This window comes from Typopeltis vanoorti, chromosome 2 (assembly GCF_054136105.1).
Source record: "Typopeltis vanoorti isolate ZY-2024b chromosome 2, IOZ_Tvanoo_1.0, whole genome shotgun sequence".
NCBI lineage: Eukaryota > Metazoa > Arthropoda > Arachnida > Uropygi > Thelyphonidae > Typopeltis > Typopeltis vanoorti.
The window spans coordinates 66999371-67012975 of record NC_143550.1 but is presented as its reverse complement, the minus strand read 5'-3'; the positions used below and the strand labels follow the sequence as shown (position 1 = coordinate 67012975).

The 13605-nt window shown below is 35.1% G+C and overlaps 1 protein-coding gene across 1 annotated transcript in view; it reads right to left on the bottom strand.

Moving 5' to 3' along the window:
* LOC150109126 (carnitine O-palmitoyltransferase 1, liver isoform-like) overlaps positions 1-12858 on the bottom strand; it is a 307532-nt gene extending 294674 nt beyond the window's left edge. Inside the window, exon 1 of the mRNA XM_090405758.1 lies at positions 12754-12858. The gene's annotated coding sequence lies outside the window, so the exon portion shown is untranslated. The remainder of the gene's footprint in view (positions 1-12753) is intronic.
* Between the last annotated feature and the right edge of the window lie 747 nt (positions 12859-13605).

The window sequence follows — 13605 nt, the reverse complement described above, 5'->3', positions numbered from 1 at the left end:
CAAGCGATATAAACAATTGAACTATTGAGCAATTGAACCATCTCTTTCCACACAGTCGATATTTTTAACTCGATTCAGCACATTAATAAAAACTCCCAGAATTACAAACACCGATGCTAGATGAAACCATACGTCCTTGTTTTTCTCCCAACAGGAACGTTTGGTTTCATCTAGCATCAGTGGAATGCTAGATGAATCGGTGGAATAGCCCGATTCATCTCATTATGAGACCGCCTTCTGTAGAAAAGTCCTATAAGTCTCCTTGCTTTGTCGACGGGCAAGGACTTCGTTTTTCCAACAAATGGGAAAACGTCGGGACGGAGATATGGAGAATCCTTAATGGCAATAAAGGAATAAAATATTTTTGGTAATGCTCTGATTAATTCAAATAAAATTACTAGGTTTATGAGAGTTTTTATGAGACTGGAGATTGGGGACGTAGATACGTTTATAAGCTAATTATGTACAAGTAAATATACCTATTTAATTGGTATTATTTATTTTCTAATCAGAAATGATTACCGTTTTACAATTTTATTTTGTGCTTAAACTAATATAGAAATATTTGTCTCTAAGAAATAAGAAATATAATAAGAAATTTAAAGTTTAATATCATTCGATTTTGATAGCGAAAAATGTGGAAAAACAACGGAGTACATGATATTGGCCTAATGAATATGGTGATTTAAAAGTTTTAAATCACCATATTCAAATTTTAAATTACGCTATTCAGAATGGTTGGTCAGAAAGTCGAATTCCAGATGACTGAAATATATCTCTCATTGTAGTATCAATTAAAAAAAAAATAGAAACGAAACAAAAAAGAAAATATTATGAAGGAATTTTCCTATATATATAGAGAGAGATTTATTCAAGCATACCCGAATAAATATTTCTTGGAAAATGGTTCAAGAAAAAATTTGCACTGAATAAGTTGGGTTTGGGGCTGTCAGGAATTGCCAAGACCACATTTTACAGACCAGATCCAACCACATTCCTTCTGCCTCTGAATTATAAAATTATGAAATGATGATCAGTAAGAGGAAAAAAGATACAAAAACAGAAGAGAAGGAGGAAAGTAATTGTAATAGAGCAGTCTGCTGAAATGAATCGCAGGCAATTGAACTTCATTAAGGTGTCATAAACTATTAATCGGTATTATATTATTTTATATAAATATATTTATATAGATATCATAACAAAGGAGTTCTTCACATTCCAGACGGGATACGAACGCAGGTCTTCTCAACCAAAGAATTGTGGTACAGATGTTTATCCCCTACCCTACCAAAATTAAATAAAATTTAGTTACACTTTAAGGCTAACATAAAAAAGCCGATCTTGAGATCAGTTCATGAGCAGTATGCATCATCCAGCTTGTTTGTTTTTCCCTCCTTTTTCTTTTTGAACCTTTCAAATATGTATAAACTAAACATCAATGACAAGTAAAGATGCTTTGCGCTGATAGCCTTGAAACTTAATAATAAATTTCAAGGCTAATATCATGCGAAATACAAAATCCCATAATTGACGAGCAATGGTCGTTTTGTAGGAATGATAAATATAGCACTTCTCTTCTCTACAATTGAAAAGAAAAGTATCGAATATCTTTCTAAGTTTTGAAATTATAACTGCGTGATTGTTTAAAAGAATAAAAAAATCTTAAGTCGGCGCATCGTAAATACTCTCAAGGAAAATGTGATTCATTTTACTGCTTAGATCTTTTTCATGATATCTTGATAACCGAAAACCATCTCATCCATTTTTCAATGGCCACTTAAAATACACATCAATAAAAGAAAATTACTTTCCCATCGGAATTCAGAGTTGTCATATGTCCAACATGGCGTCTATAAATTTACATGTCATTGATTCTTGAGCACATTTGTCCGGGACAAATACTTGCAAACCTGCCAAGTAGATTCTTGTAACCTTGAAATCGATTCTTTAGTGCTTTTAATACATCTGGAACCAGTCTTTGGGATTGGTATTTATCATAATCAATTTATTATAAATTTTAACAATCATAAAATAATCTCTTAACCTTGCACAAATTCATTCCCTCAACTTAAATCAAATGTACTACCGCAAGGAAACGAATTATTTTTATAATTGATCATGAACTTATACATACTGTAGTACTGATTTTTGCAAAAACACGAAATATCTCACAAAACACACCTCTCGAGGTTATGCGATGCTACATCCAGAATTCCCTATTCTACGTACATCACAAAGTAGCAAAGTAATCACAAAAAGCTCTCTCGTTTTACGGTATGGGGAAACACTGACCATGTAAACGTGTGTTAAATTTTAAAAACTGCAAAATCTTTCTGTTTCTGTTTTATTTATTTATTTATTTTTAAATGTAGGTTGATGAAAACAGTGGCAACGGATCAGAATTTAGGCTGTGTATAATTCATTCCTTTACCAAAATCATCAGTCATCTGAATAATGAAGTCTCACGATATGAATGAGTTAAGAGGACAGCCAAGATCTTACATTGTAGACCTTATATGCAGTAAGTTTTATTACTGAGTTCTCAGTTGGTGAAAAAAAGAAAAAATAATACATTAACTAAATGTTGAAAAATAAGCGCTCACGTACATGTAAAAGTGTTTATCCAAGAATTCAAGTCGACAGCAATTAAAAATGAAGACATTAGGAAGGAACTTGGCATTGTTTAGATTCAAGAATGTGGGAGCAGAGCCAACCTAAGGTAGTGTGGCTACTTACACAGAATGGGACAGGAAAGATTAGCAAAACAGGTGTTTGATGCCAAAATGATAGGACCCAGAGGAAGACTAAGATCTTAGTTTATTGATGAAGTCAGAAGTGCTTTAGAGGAACGAAATGTTAAAATACGACAATAGTGTCGACAAATAATGCTGACAAATAATAGACAAATTTGGAGGAAAATTATTGATAAGAAATTATTAATAATGTAAACAATCATGTAGTGTTCATTAGTATTCTGAACCCTTGAAGGTGCATATAAGGAAATTGGCGATGATGTTGATGACGAACAAGTTCTAAAAATTACCACCATCTGTGTATGTAGCTCACAGTTCATTAGAATTGACCCTTATGTGGGCAACATCATCCAAAATCCGATCGAGCAATGCATATTATCCTTCCGCATTTGAATGGAGAAACTCTACACTGTTCCCATGCATTGAAAATGAATTTTGATTGGAAGTACATACATCGTGTATCCAAAAAGTACATCGCCTAGCAACAGTAACAGTAATTGCTTACTGAAATGGTAGATAGTCAACTGTAATACTATATTCGTCGAAAATTACTTTCCTCGGTGCATGCTTCTTTTCTGACTACACACGTCTACTGCGAGTGTTTTTGACGATGTCATGAACTGATTTTTATCACATAGCATGCTGCACTGATGCAATTGACAGAGGCGATAAAAAATTCCAGATACTGGACATGGTCCCCCGAGTTCAAAGGTACTGAACACACTATATATGGTACGGATAGAAGTCGTCTTCCTGCAACATTCTACATGGTCTTGTTTCCAAGACGACTGGAAGTGCGCACTACATGAGGAATCTACTGTACTTCCGCAATAACATTTTCTTAATCGGCCACATCTTAGTTAACTGCACGCTCAGATGAAATGCGAAAGTTGAAAACACACTGGCCTCAAAGTTCGTTGCTTTGCAATTAAAAAAAAAAATGTCCCAATCTCTTGGGAACTCCGTAGTTCGGTCGTTACGACGATGCCCTTTGGTTAGAAAGACTTGGGTTCGAATCCCTGGGACATAAAGAGCCTTTATAAGGAGTTTCGCGTTAAGGTGAGACCTAACATACTGGCCTCAGAGATTCGTTGGTTTGGCCTTAATTCCAAAGCAATCCAAGACGATTTCTCTCGCGATTTCTGAAAATACTCTACTAAAACCACTTCCACTCAGAATTCTTCGATTTGGGAAGCCAATATTCTGCGACATTATTTCCATCTCAAATTCCAGAAGTATAATCGGCAAACACGTGTACAGCATGCTAAGTTCAGCGCATAAATTCAACAGTATTGCATAAGGTATAACAACTTTAATGGCTGATACGATAAATAGAAAGTTTTACTTTATTTCCAGCTATACATGTGCTGCATTATACACTGAAGTAGAGTGTGATCATTTGGAGAACCAGTAAACAATTAATTTTAAATTCTCAAATAAAAACTTTGCCAGGTCTACTAGTGAAAACTCCAAAGTCCGTAAAAATAAAAAAAATAAATAAAAAATTCAAACTAACATAGTTTTGCAAACGTTCAGTATCGTACCAATGTTCATATAATGCTTTATTATTATTTTTTTTTTTTTTAACTCAAAATGACATTTGTTAAGGCTCCAAACGTTATGCACATTCTCTTCTCCTCCAAGTGGAGGAGAGGAGAATTTTTACCGCAGTCATAATTTTCTTCTTTTTTATATTTATGTTTGCTTACTTCAATTGTAGTATAGATGTGCATAAGTTTAATAAAAGCAGATGACAGTCGATAAAATATCTCTATAAAAATTTTATATATGGACGAAATTCACTTCTTTTTCAGCAGAGTAAGCGTATAAAGTAAGGAAATGCTAGTCAAGGAACAATCGAACATGATACGTAGATAAAAATCAAAAACAGTAATATTACGCTATGCTGATATTCAAATATCCAATTGACCCACAACATTAAATATTACTGGACTTATTAATGCAGTTAATTTCAAAATGTTTGGTTTATTCATTATGTTGGTAGAAAAAAAAAAATCATTACTGTCATCTCAAGTGCAAAAAAGCATGATAATTTGAAGAATACATTTACTTAAATGTAAATTTTTGCACATTTTTCCTAAAAAGGAACGAAACATGTCTGCTTACATTAATTGTTAACTGTTATCTTCTGCGATTTGGGGGGGGGGGGGAGTAAATAAATATCAGAAATTTACTTGAATCTTGCCTCAAGAAAAATCATAGCATATTATAATGTATTATACTTTTAATAATAATCTTTCTTACGAATGAAGATCTAAAGTATGCATTTTTTTGAAGAATATATTTATATATTAGGTATATATGTTGTTTGTTTTGTGAGAAATGTCTTATTTTCCCAAATATATTTCCAATGAATCTGTTTTGCGCTACTTAACGTTAAAGTAATTTTTTCCCCCCTATTTTCTAAAGAATCTGACTCGTAAAATCCTGAAATGTAAGTCATGCGATCTAATCTGATGTTCTTCAGTTCTTGGAATTGCCTCAAGAGCAACTCTATCGAAGAAAACTGTTAAAATCAACAACAGCAAAAAAAAAAAAAAAGTCCTTGTCTGAAACAATTCCCACCTTATAATAATAAAAATAAAAAATGTCGATTATATGCAACTCAACAAGTTCTTTTACTCGTATGGTTGGTAGCCTTGGTAAATTATCTTTCTTATCACGATGATCGATCCTGATCTTGTAAATAATATCATTAAATTATATGTGAAGACCTTACGACACTGACGAAATGTAGAAAATCAAGATTGTTAGAACTCCACTACGTGCGTCGATTGCAAATCCGAAAATTATATTTTGGCCTTCATAAAAAATGATAGTTATTATGCCAGCGTTTATCAAAAATAAAAATTCCTCGACAATATTTCCCCAAAATCTTAAATATTAAGCTTCATTAAAATCATTTTACAGTATGGTGGGAAAAAAAACAAAAAAAAAAACAGTATCGAATAACTACAGCGAGATATGTTATGGAATGAACGGGTTTAACAATGATATATAAGTTTATACTTAATGATATGTACATTCACAACTATCGGTGGAATCTTGGTTGAATAAAGCATTAATGACGATAGATCAGGTGCTCGAAAGGGGCACCTTGTCTTTCAAGGTGCATGCGAAGGGCCTGTCAGGAGAACAAGGGTTGCGACATCTGTTGGACATATCGTGTAATTTTATCTCTTAGTTCATCAAGGTTTGAAGGTGGGTCATGGTGGAATATCCATTCCTTCAACATATCCCCCAAACGAAGGGATCAAGCGATGTGAGATCAGGAGAACGCGAAGGGTACGGGAATTTCGTGAACCGGTGAGCCGCTCGGGGAAGTGTTCTGATAAATAGGCTCTAGGACAACGTGATGTGTGACAGGTTGCTCCGTCCTGTTCGAATACCTCTGCACGAAATGGAATGTTTTTTGCACGACACATCCCATGCAAGTCCTAGGTCCTAGGTGAATGTAACCAACACATTATCGATGTAGCGTTCGCTATTCGAGGTCATGATTACACCACTCTCTGAATGAAGTAGGGCCCAATTATGCCATGGCCGGAAATAGCACACAATGCGGTGACCTTCTCGCTATGAAGTGGTTTCTCTTGGACAAATTCAGGTCTCGAGAAACCAAGAAACAACGTGGGTTCGTCTGTTTACATGACTGCTTACATGGAAATGGGCTTCGTCCGAGAACTAGACATTATGGAGAAAGAACGGATCTTCGTAGATGTTGGCCAGCACGTATGCACAGTATTCCCGCCGTGTAGCATAATCCGTTGCTGTTAAGCACTTACCCATCTGAATGACGTACGAAAAGGCACCCAGCTCCTTAAGGATTCTCTGTAGTGACTGCCTCGATATCCCAAGTTTTACCGCTGTTCGGCGTTAACTGCGTTTCGGAGACTGTAACACTTGCTCCAGCAAACGCCCGTGATTTTCATTTGTGTTAACAGCTCGTGGTCTCCCCGAATGCCCTTTGCGTTGCAGCAGAACACTCCTGGTACGTCGGAACCTATCGATTAAGGCAATGCTGACATTATTGCTTGAAGCACGCTGACGGAAACGACGAACAAACTGCTCACAAACAAGTCGTATGCGTGGACCACAATTATTGCTCAACAAGAAATGTACTTTCTTCCAGCGTCAACACCATTGCTAGAGATAAATGTAATGGCGTAGATTCTACACGTGCTCTTCTATTAATGTGCATGCAGTCGAACGGCATATCTCATACTGCATGTAGAAGGAGGTCTCGAATTTCAGCACTGTTTTTATTGCGCCATACAGTGCATACATGGATTAATGGACAGAAATCATGCTAACAGATGCTGCTGAATTTGCTTGCATTAATTTAAGCCCCACTTACGCAAGGAAAGAAGACAAAACAGTTCCTTCCACTGCATAAAGAAGGCTATAAGACAGAAGTAGCAAATCAGGCTAATCAGTATCTCAGGAGTGGTAGTTAGAGCATTGGAGAAGTTCGTGAAAGTCAGAATTCAGGATTGGGTGGACAGAAATATGATACTTTATAAGGGACAACATGGTTTTTGTGAAGGGTAGGTCTTGCCTTAATAATTTATAATACTTACTTACTTTTTATAATAAAGAAAGAGTGGAGTTGGATAATAGAAATGCTTACTCGGTGATACTGCTGGACTTTACAAAGGCATTTGACACGATTCCACATGGAGCTCACTTGCATAAATTGGAACAAACAGAAATGGATCTGAAACTGGTGATTTGGATTTGGATTATAGGGTGGCTGATGGACAGATATCAAAAACTGGTTTATGTAGGAGTTGAGTCCAGGAGAAGGCAGGTGACTAGTGGTGTACCTCAGGAGTCAGTATTTAGTCCTCTGCTATTTAATTTGTACATGTGTACATCAGTGATATAGAAAATAACTTGAAGGGAATATCCAGTTGTTTACCGATAATGCAAACTGAGAAGAGCCATAATCAATGAAGGTGATGTAGTGTTATTGCAGGATGGCTTAAATAAGTTGACGGTGTGGGCAAAGGGGTAAATGGCTGCATGTTTAACGTGGCCAAATGTAAGATGATGCACTTTGGGAGGATGACATCACATGCTGTGCACTTTATTGATGGAACTGAACGGCAGGAAGTTGACGAGGTCAGATACTTGGAGTTAAGACAGAGAGTTGAAGTTTAGAGGACATATTTAGCTTTCATGTAAAACAGCACAAAAATTACGTGGTTGCTGAAGAACACGCTGATAAGCCGGGGTAGGAAGTTATTGTTCCCCTTTGTAAGGCCACTTCTGGATTCCGTGGTGGAGAGGATTCAGAGATGAGTGACAAAGATTGTGGAAGGTCTGTGGAATGCTCTCTATGAGAGATTGAAGGTCAGCGTGCTCCAAAAACGAGCTAATAGCCGTTAAGAGAGCAGATATGATAGACGCATATAAATTGTTAAATGAGTTTTATAGGATTGACACTTTTCGGTATAGTTCAGGGGTGAGAGAACGAGGGGGTCTCCCCTGAAAATTGTGTAAGAGTATGGTTAACAAGGGTGTTAGGATTTTTTTTTTTTTTTTTTTGCTTGGAGGGTGGTAAATGGATGGAATGCTTTGCAAGAGGTGGCTGTGAATGAGTTTAAAGAGAGGTATGATAGGTATCGTGTGAATAATGGATCTTCCGTGATGAGTCTTCTGATTTCATCGAGATGCCCGTATAATAATATTAATAATAATAATAATAATAATAATAATAATAATAATATAGCAAAAATTTTAAATAATAATAATAAAGCAAAAATCAAAGGAAAAAATTTTGAACATCAATAGTAACAGCAAATGCAGATTATGCGATCAGAAAGATGAGACTGTAGAACATCTAATCAGCGACTGCAGCAAAATAGCTCAAACTGACTATAAATACCGCCATGATCAAGTGGCCAAAATAATTCATTGGCATGTATTCAAATAATATGGCTTTCCTACATCTGATAACTGTTGGCACCATAAAATAGAGATAGTATTGGAAAACTAAACAGCAAAAATTTTCTGGAACTTCACAATACAAACTGATCAGCATTTGGAACACAATAGACCTGACAGCACAAATATCGAACATTATCGACAGGTTTGGATTATTGATATCGCACTACCCAGTTAAACATTAACAACAAAGAACTGGAAAAAATTACTAAATATTGAGATCTAGCAATCGAAGTTGGCCGGCTGTGGCTTAAACAAACCAAAGTCATTTACAGCAATTAAACATCAAAGAAGTAACCCCCACCCTCCCCCATATGATATACAAAAAACAATAAACAGCATTACTTGGAACAGTTTATATTTTACGACGCTACCCGAAAGACTATTCTTAGATGCTTGAGTCGAATCTGAATTGCTCTGTATTAGCAGTCAAATATTTGTTTGAAAGATATTTTGCTTGTTTTGACTGTGCATCAAGTATCTGAATAAAGTAATAATAAGAAGAAGAAGAAGGAGAAATAGCCAAACCGTTTCCATTCTGAAGTTTTCAACAAAGTTTGAGAGAACTCCATTCTGAACATGGGAAAAAATAAAGATGCTACTCAAGTCCGGATTCTGTGGGTATTTGGGGAGTGACTTTACTTTACGAAACTCCCCATTTGATGTCCTTGTATACGCTTCATACCTACATTTCTGCTATGGATTGCACGTCAGCAAAACTCAAACAGTTAAGATAAGAGCTATTTTATTGATATGAAACACACGAAGTTTTTTGTATTGCAAGCAGGTTAGAAGAAGGGGTGGACAAATTGAATATATTTATTTTTCCAGATATAAAAGTAAAAACTGATGAAAATTTTATTTAAAAGAAATGTTCCAAACGTCAGAAACAAAAGAAAGCTTAGTGCCAGTTCTTCGTAGTAACAGTTTGCTTATCATTCCCTGTAAGTAAATAAATCAAGGGAGTATATTCAGGATCTCTATTTAAGCATTATGTATGCTATCTCCACTGTCATTTACAGCCTGTATTTACAACAATAAGGGAAGTGGTATTAAACTTGATTTAACTTAACTGTTTAACATTTAATTGCTTCTTTACTCTGTGTGTAGATGCTGTTGTTATCTTTATAACTAAATTTGCTACAAGTCTTTAAGAAGCTTTAGCCAAATTAAATAATTGCCGCGACAAATTTGAAAATAAGCAATAAAAAAAAAAAGCTGAAAATTATGAAAATGGGCAAGAAAAGAGAAAACATCAGCTGCATTATTTTTAATAGTGAACCTCTTAGAGCAGATTAACGTTTTACCTATTTGGACTGGACACAATTTTTAGCGAAGCCGTTACAGATTATGGAATAAGGTTGGTATGATAGGAAGCGAGAGAGAGAGAGAGAGAGAGAGAGAGAGAGCAATTAGCCAAAACATTATAATAACTTTATACGGACAGTATTCGAACTAGTTTTAACATACGGATCGAAGAGTTTGGTTGGAAATAAAACTGGACACCACAAATATGAAAGTTTCAAGAAAGGTTAGAGAATCGAACAAATGGCATCAGCGGTAGAATCTGAAGATATCCGAAATGAACTCGACTTTATTAATATTCAAGAACAGAGTTCATATAAGATTGTATGGTAACTTAAACAGAATGATTAGCAAAAGTCGGCAAGACCCATCTAGTGCTGATCGAATCCGAGATCTGACACACGATAGACCAACTTAGAAAAAGTTGTTGAAAAGCATAATAAATGGTACATCCTATGAGGGTATACACCAGAAAATGACAAAGACAATAATGACGATCTATTACTTTTAAAACTTTGGGAGGTTGTGATGAAATCGCACTCACAAAGTAAAATGTATGATCCTGAGTATTAAATAAGAATTTAATTACGCATTTACTCAATTTCTCTTTTTATTAATTTTAATTCTAGGAGAATAATAACCCAACGTACGGAATCCGAATGTAACATTTGCGGCATCGAACAGCAAACATTCCTGATACCTCCGAGGAGTCCGAAGACACATCATTCGCATAATCTTTAGTTACCCTCCCTTGGAGCTTAATTTTCTTACATATTTTGTTTATCAACTTCAAAATGATGTAATCCGATAATGATGAACAAACTAACCAGACAACTAAAAACTGGACAGCTTTATTCTGTAGGGAGAAATGGCAGAAGTCATTCATCAGTTCATTGGACATCCGCAGATGCCGTATGGTCACTTGTGCCGTATGGCAGAAGCCATGGTATTAGGGGAAAAAAAAAAAAAAAAAAATGCTGTGTGTTAGTTAAGTCATTCGTATGTGACGTCATTTTAACGCCGTATGGTCTCCCAGTACCGCATTGGGAGTAAATGCCTTTTGCTAGAAGGTGTAGGATCGTAGAATCCCTTTCCATCCAAAGTTAATATGACACTCACAAACATTCATGGTGGAATTCGAAACCGCAGCTTCTTGGCCGGAGAGCAGACACGCTAACGATTCAGCTATCCAAGCCAGCGATTATACTACGACAGAATAAGCAACGAAAAAAATAAAGAAGTTATGTCTATTTTATTTTAAAAGGAATTATTATTAGTATAGTTTGTTTAAATATAATATTAGTGATCTAATAAAAAAAAAAAAAAAAATAGAAGCTACTTCCAATTTCCGAATGCAGTATTAATATTTAATGATATTAAGTTAATATTAATATTAGTAAATGATATTAGTATTTATAAATATTTACTGTTTTTTTTTTTTGAAAATATGGCACAAGAACTGTGAAATATAATCATGTTGTTTATTTATTTATTATTATTCTGCTCCATTATTTTCTATTTTCCTTTTATATCTGTTTCAAATCGCATCGCATATATAGTCATTTAATATCAATTACACAATGAGAGGATGGCACCATTAGCTGACAACTTTGTAAAATAATTATAATTATAAAAATCTTACTCTTAAATAGCACGCCAGACATTTTTTATAATGATATACATCATATTTATCACAACGTATTTTCCGTATTAAAGATTTTTTTTTAATGAAGACTTTTAAAAATGCAATGATTTTTAATTGTATGTGATGCGACGTTAATAGTGACGTAAAATATACATTAATAAATATTAAGAAGAACATCTTATTTGCGAAAGAGCGAAAATACAGGCACGCGTATGTATCAGCAATTATTCTGTTACCAATAATGAAACAAATTACCACAACACAGTCATTAATTGTGTCATAAATTAGCAGCACACAGTAATGGTACTTCGTAAAAGTATTTAAAAAATGTACATGTTCTGGTGTCAATGATATCATAATTTTTAAGAAATAAGCAACCTAAAGTGAGGGAGGGAAAAAGTCACTTCCGGTGTAGGAAATCAGAACTATTTCTATGGCATTCCTGCCAAGTGTGGGTGTGTGTGAAGCCTAAAGGAACTGTTTAATGCGGCAAGCGTCCAGGTTATAATTGCCAGTAATTCCCCACAGTCATTTTCATATGCAGACCCTAGTTTTAATGACTACTTTATGGTGTTTAAAAAGTGTAGGCTTTGTTTAAATCATATAATCATAACTCTGTATTAAGTTCGTCTGCCTCAGTTTATGAATATGTAAGCTCCTCCCACGCACAACGCCACCTAAGCATAGAAGTAGAGTTAAATTCGATAAGACAAATATATCCACATAAAAATAAATAAAATAAAAATGCATATTAAAAAAAAAAAAAGTGCTTACTCCCTCGCCGTGGGAGGTTTCATTCACTAAAGCCGGTCTTCAGCATACTTACACGTTTTAAAAAATAGCCCATGAATTACTTGCTGTTTGATATTAATGGTTTGGGCGTAAAATCTTCCGTATTTTAAAACTCTTCTCTTGCATGGCCACGTCAGCGAAGATAATTTGAAGAAAATTCAAAAGGAAGATGTTAAAGAAGGTCTGTTAGTAAACAGAAAGCATGGTCGACGTGTTAACTCCACAAGAGTTTTAGAGGTGGAGAAATACAAATAAAATAATTACAACGTAAACAAAAGAGTGACCTACCTTAACCGTACAAATGTCTACGGTGCTTCTTTACCAGAACACTTCAGTTTGACAGCTGAAATGATCAACTCACAGACAACACCTGCTGTTCATAGTGCATGTAACTATCCTGTTTGTGGCATCCCGCTGTCGCACATGCGCAATCACATAGCATATAGAATGACGGTCGTCAGTTAGGCGCATGCACAGATTTCACCTGGTGCTCTAACTCCTCGGGCAACCGCCGTGTCTGTGTCACACTTGTTTCATTCAGTGGAAGCACACTAAAAAAAGTAGTTTATGCAACGTTCGATAGTAGTTTCCGTTTACTCATATTCGGGTGTAGATTATTAACATAAAATAAATTATTGAAAGAAATAAAACGTAATGCATTTGTGGATTTTATTATTTCTAACAAGAACGCACGAATTTTACTAATGTTATTGTTTGTTGTTGATTATTAATCTTAATAATTTGTCATATGCTCTTAAATAATATTTCGGAACTGTGTGTGAAGAGCGTTTCTAGGATTTTAGTTCTTACTTATATACAGTATATAAAGGTGTTAGATGATTTTTTTTGTATAAGTGGGAACTGAAATCCTAACAAGCGTCCTCTGGGAGTACACGGAGTCTTTGACTGTTGACAATTTAATAATAATAAATTAAAATACTTAAAAGTGAAATTCTGGGTAAAGCCTGGATAGCTGTTTCTAGGAATTGTGTACCCAGTGGCGTAGCTGGTGGGGGGGGGGGGTCCGCCCCAAGCTGCACTTTGAACCTTTTTGAACTTTTGCAGTTAGTTCTAAAATACAGTCTCGAGAACTCAGTTCCAAATATTGCAATATTACTGCGACTTTTCCACACAATTGCT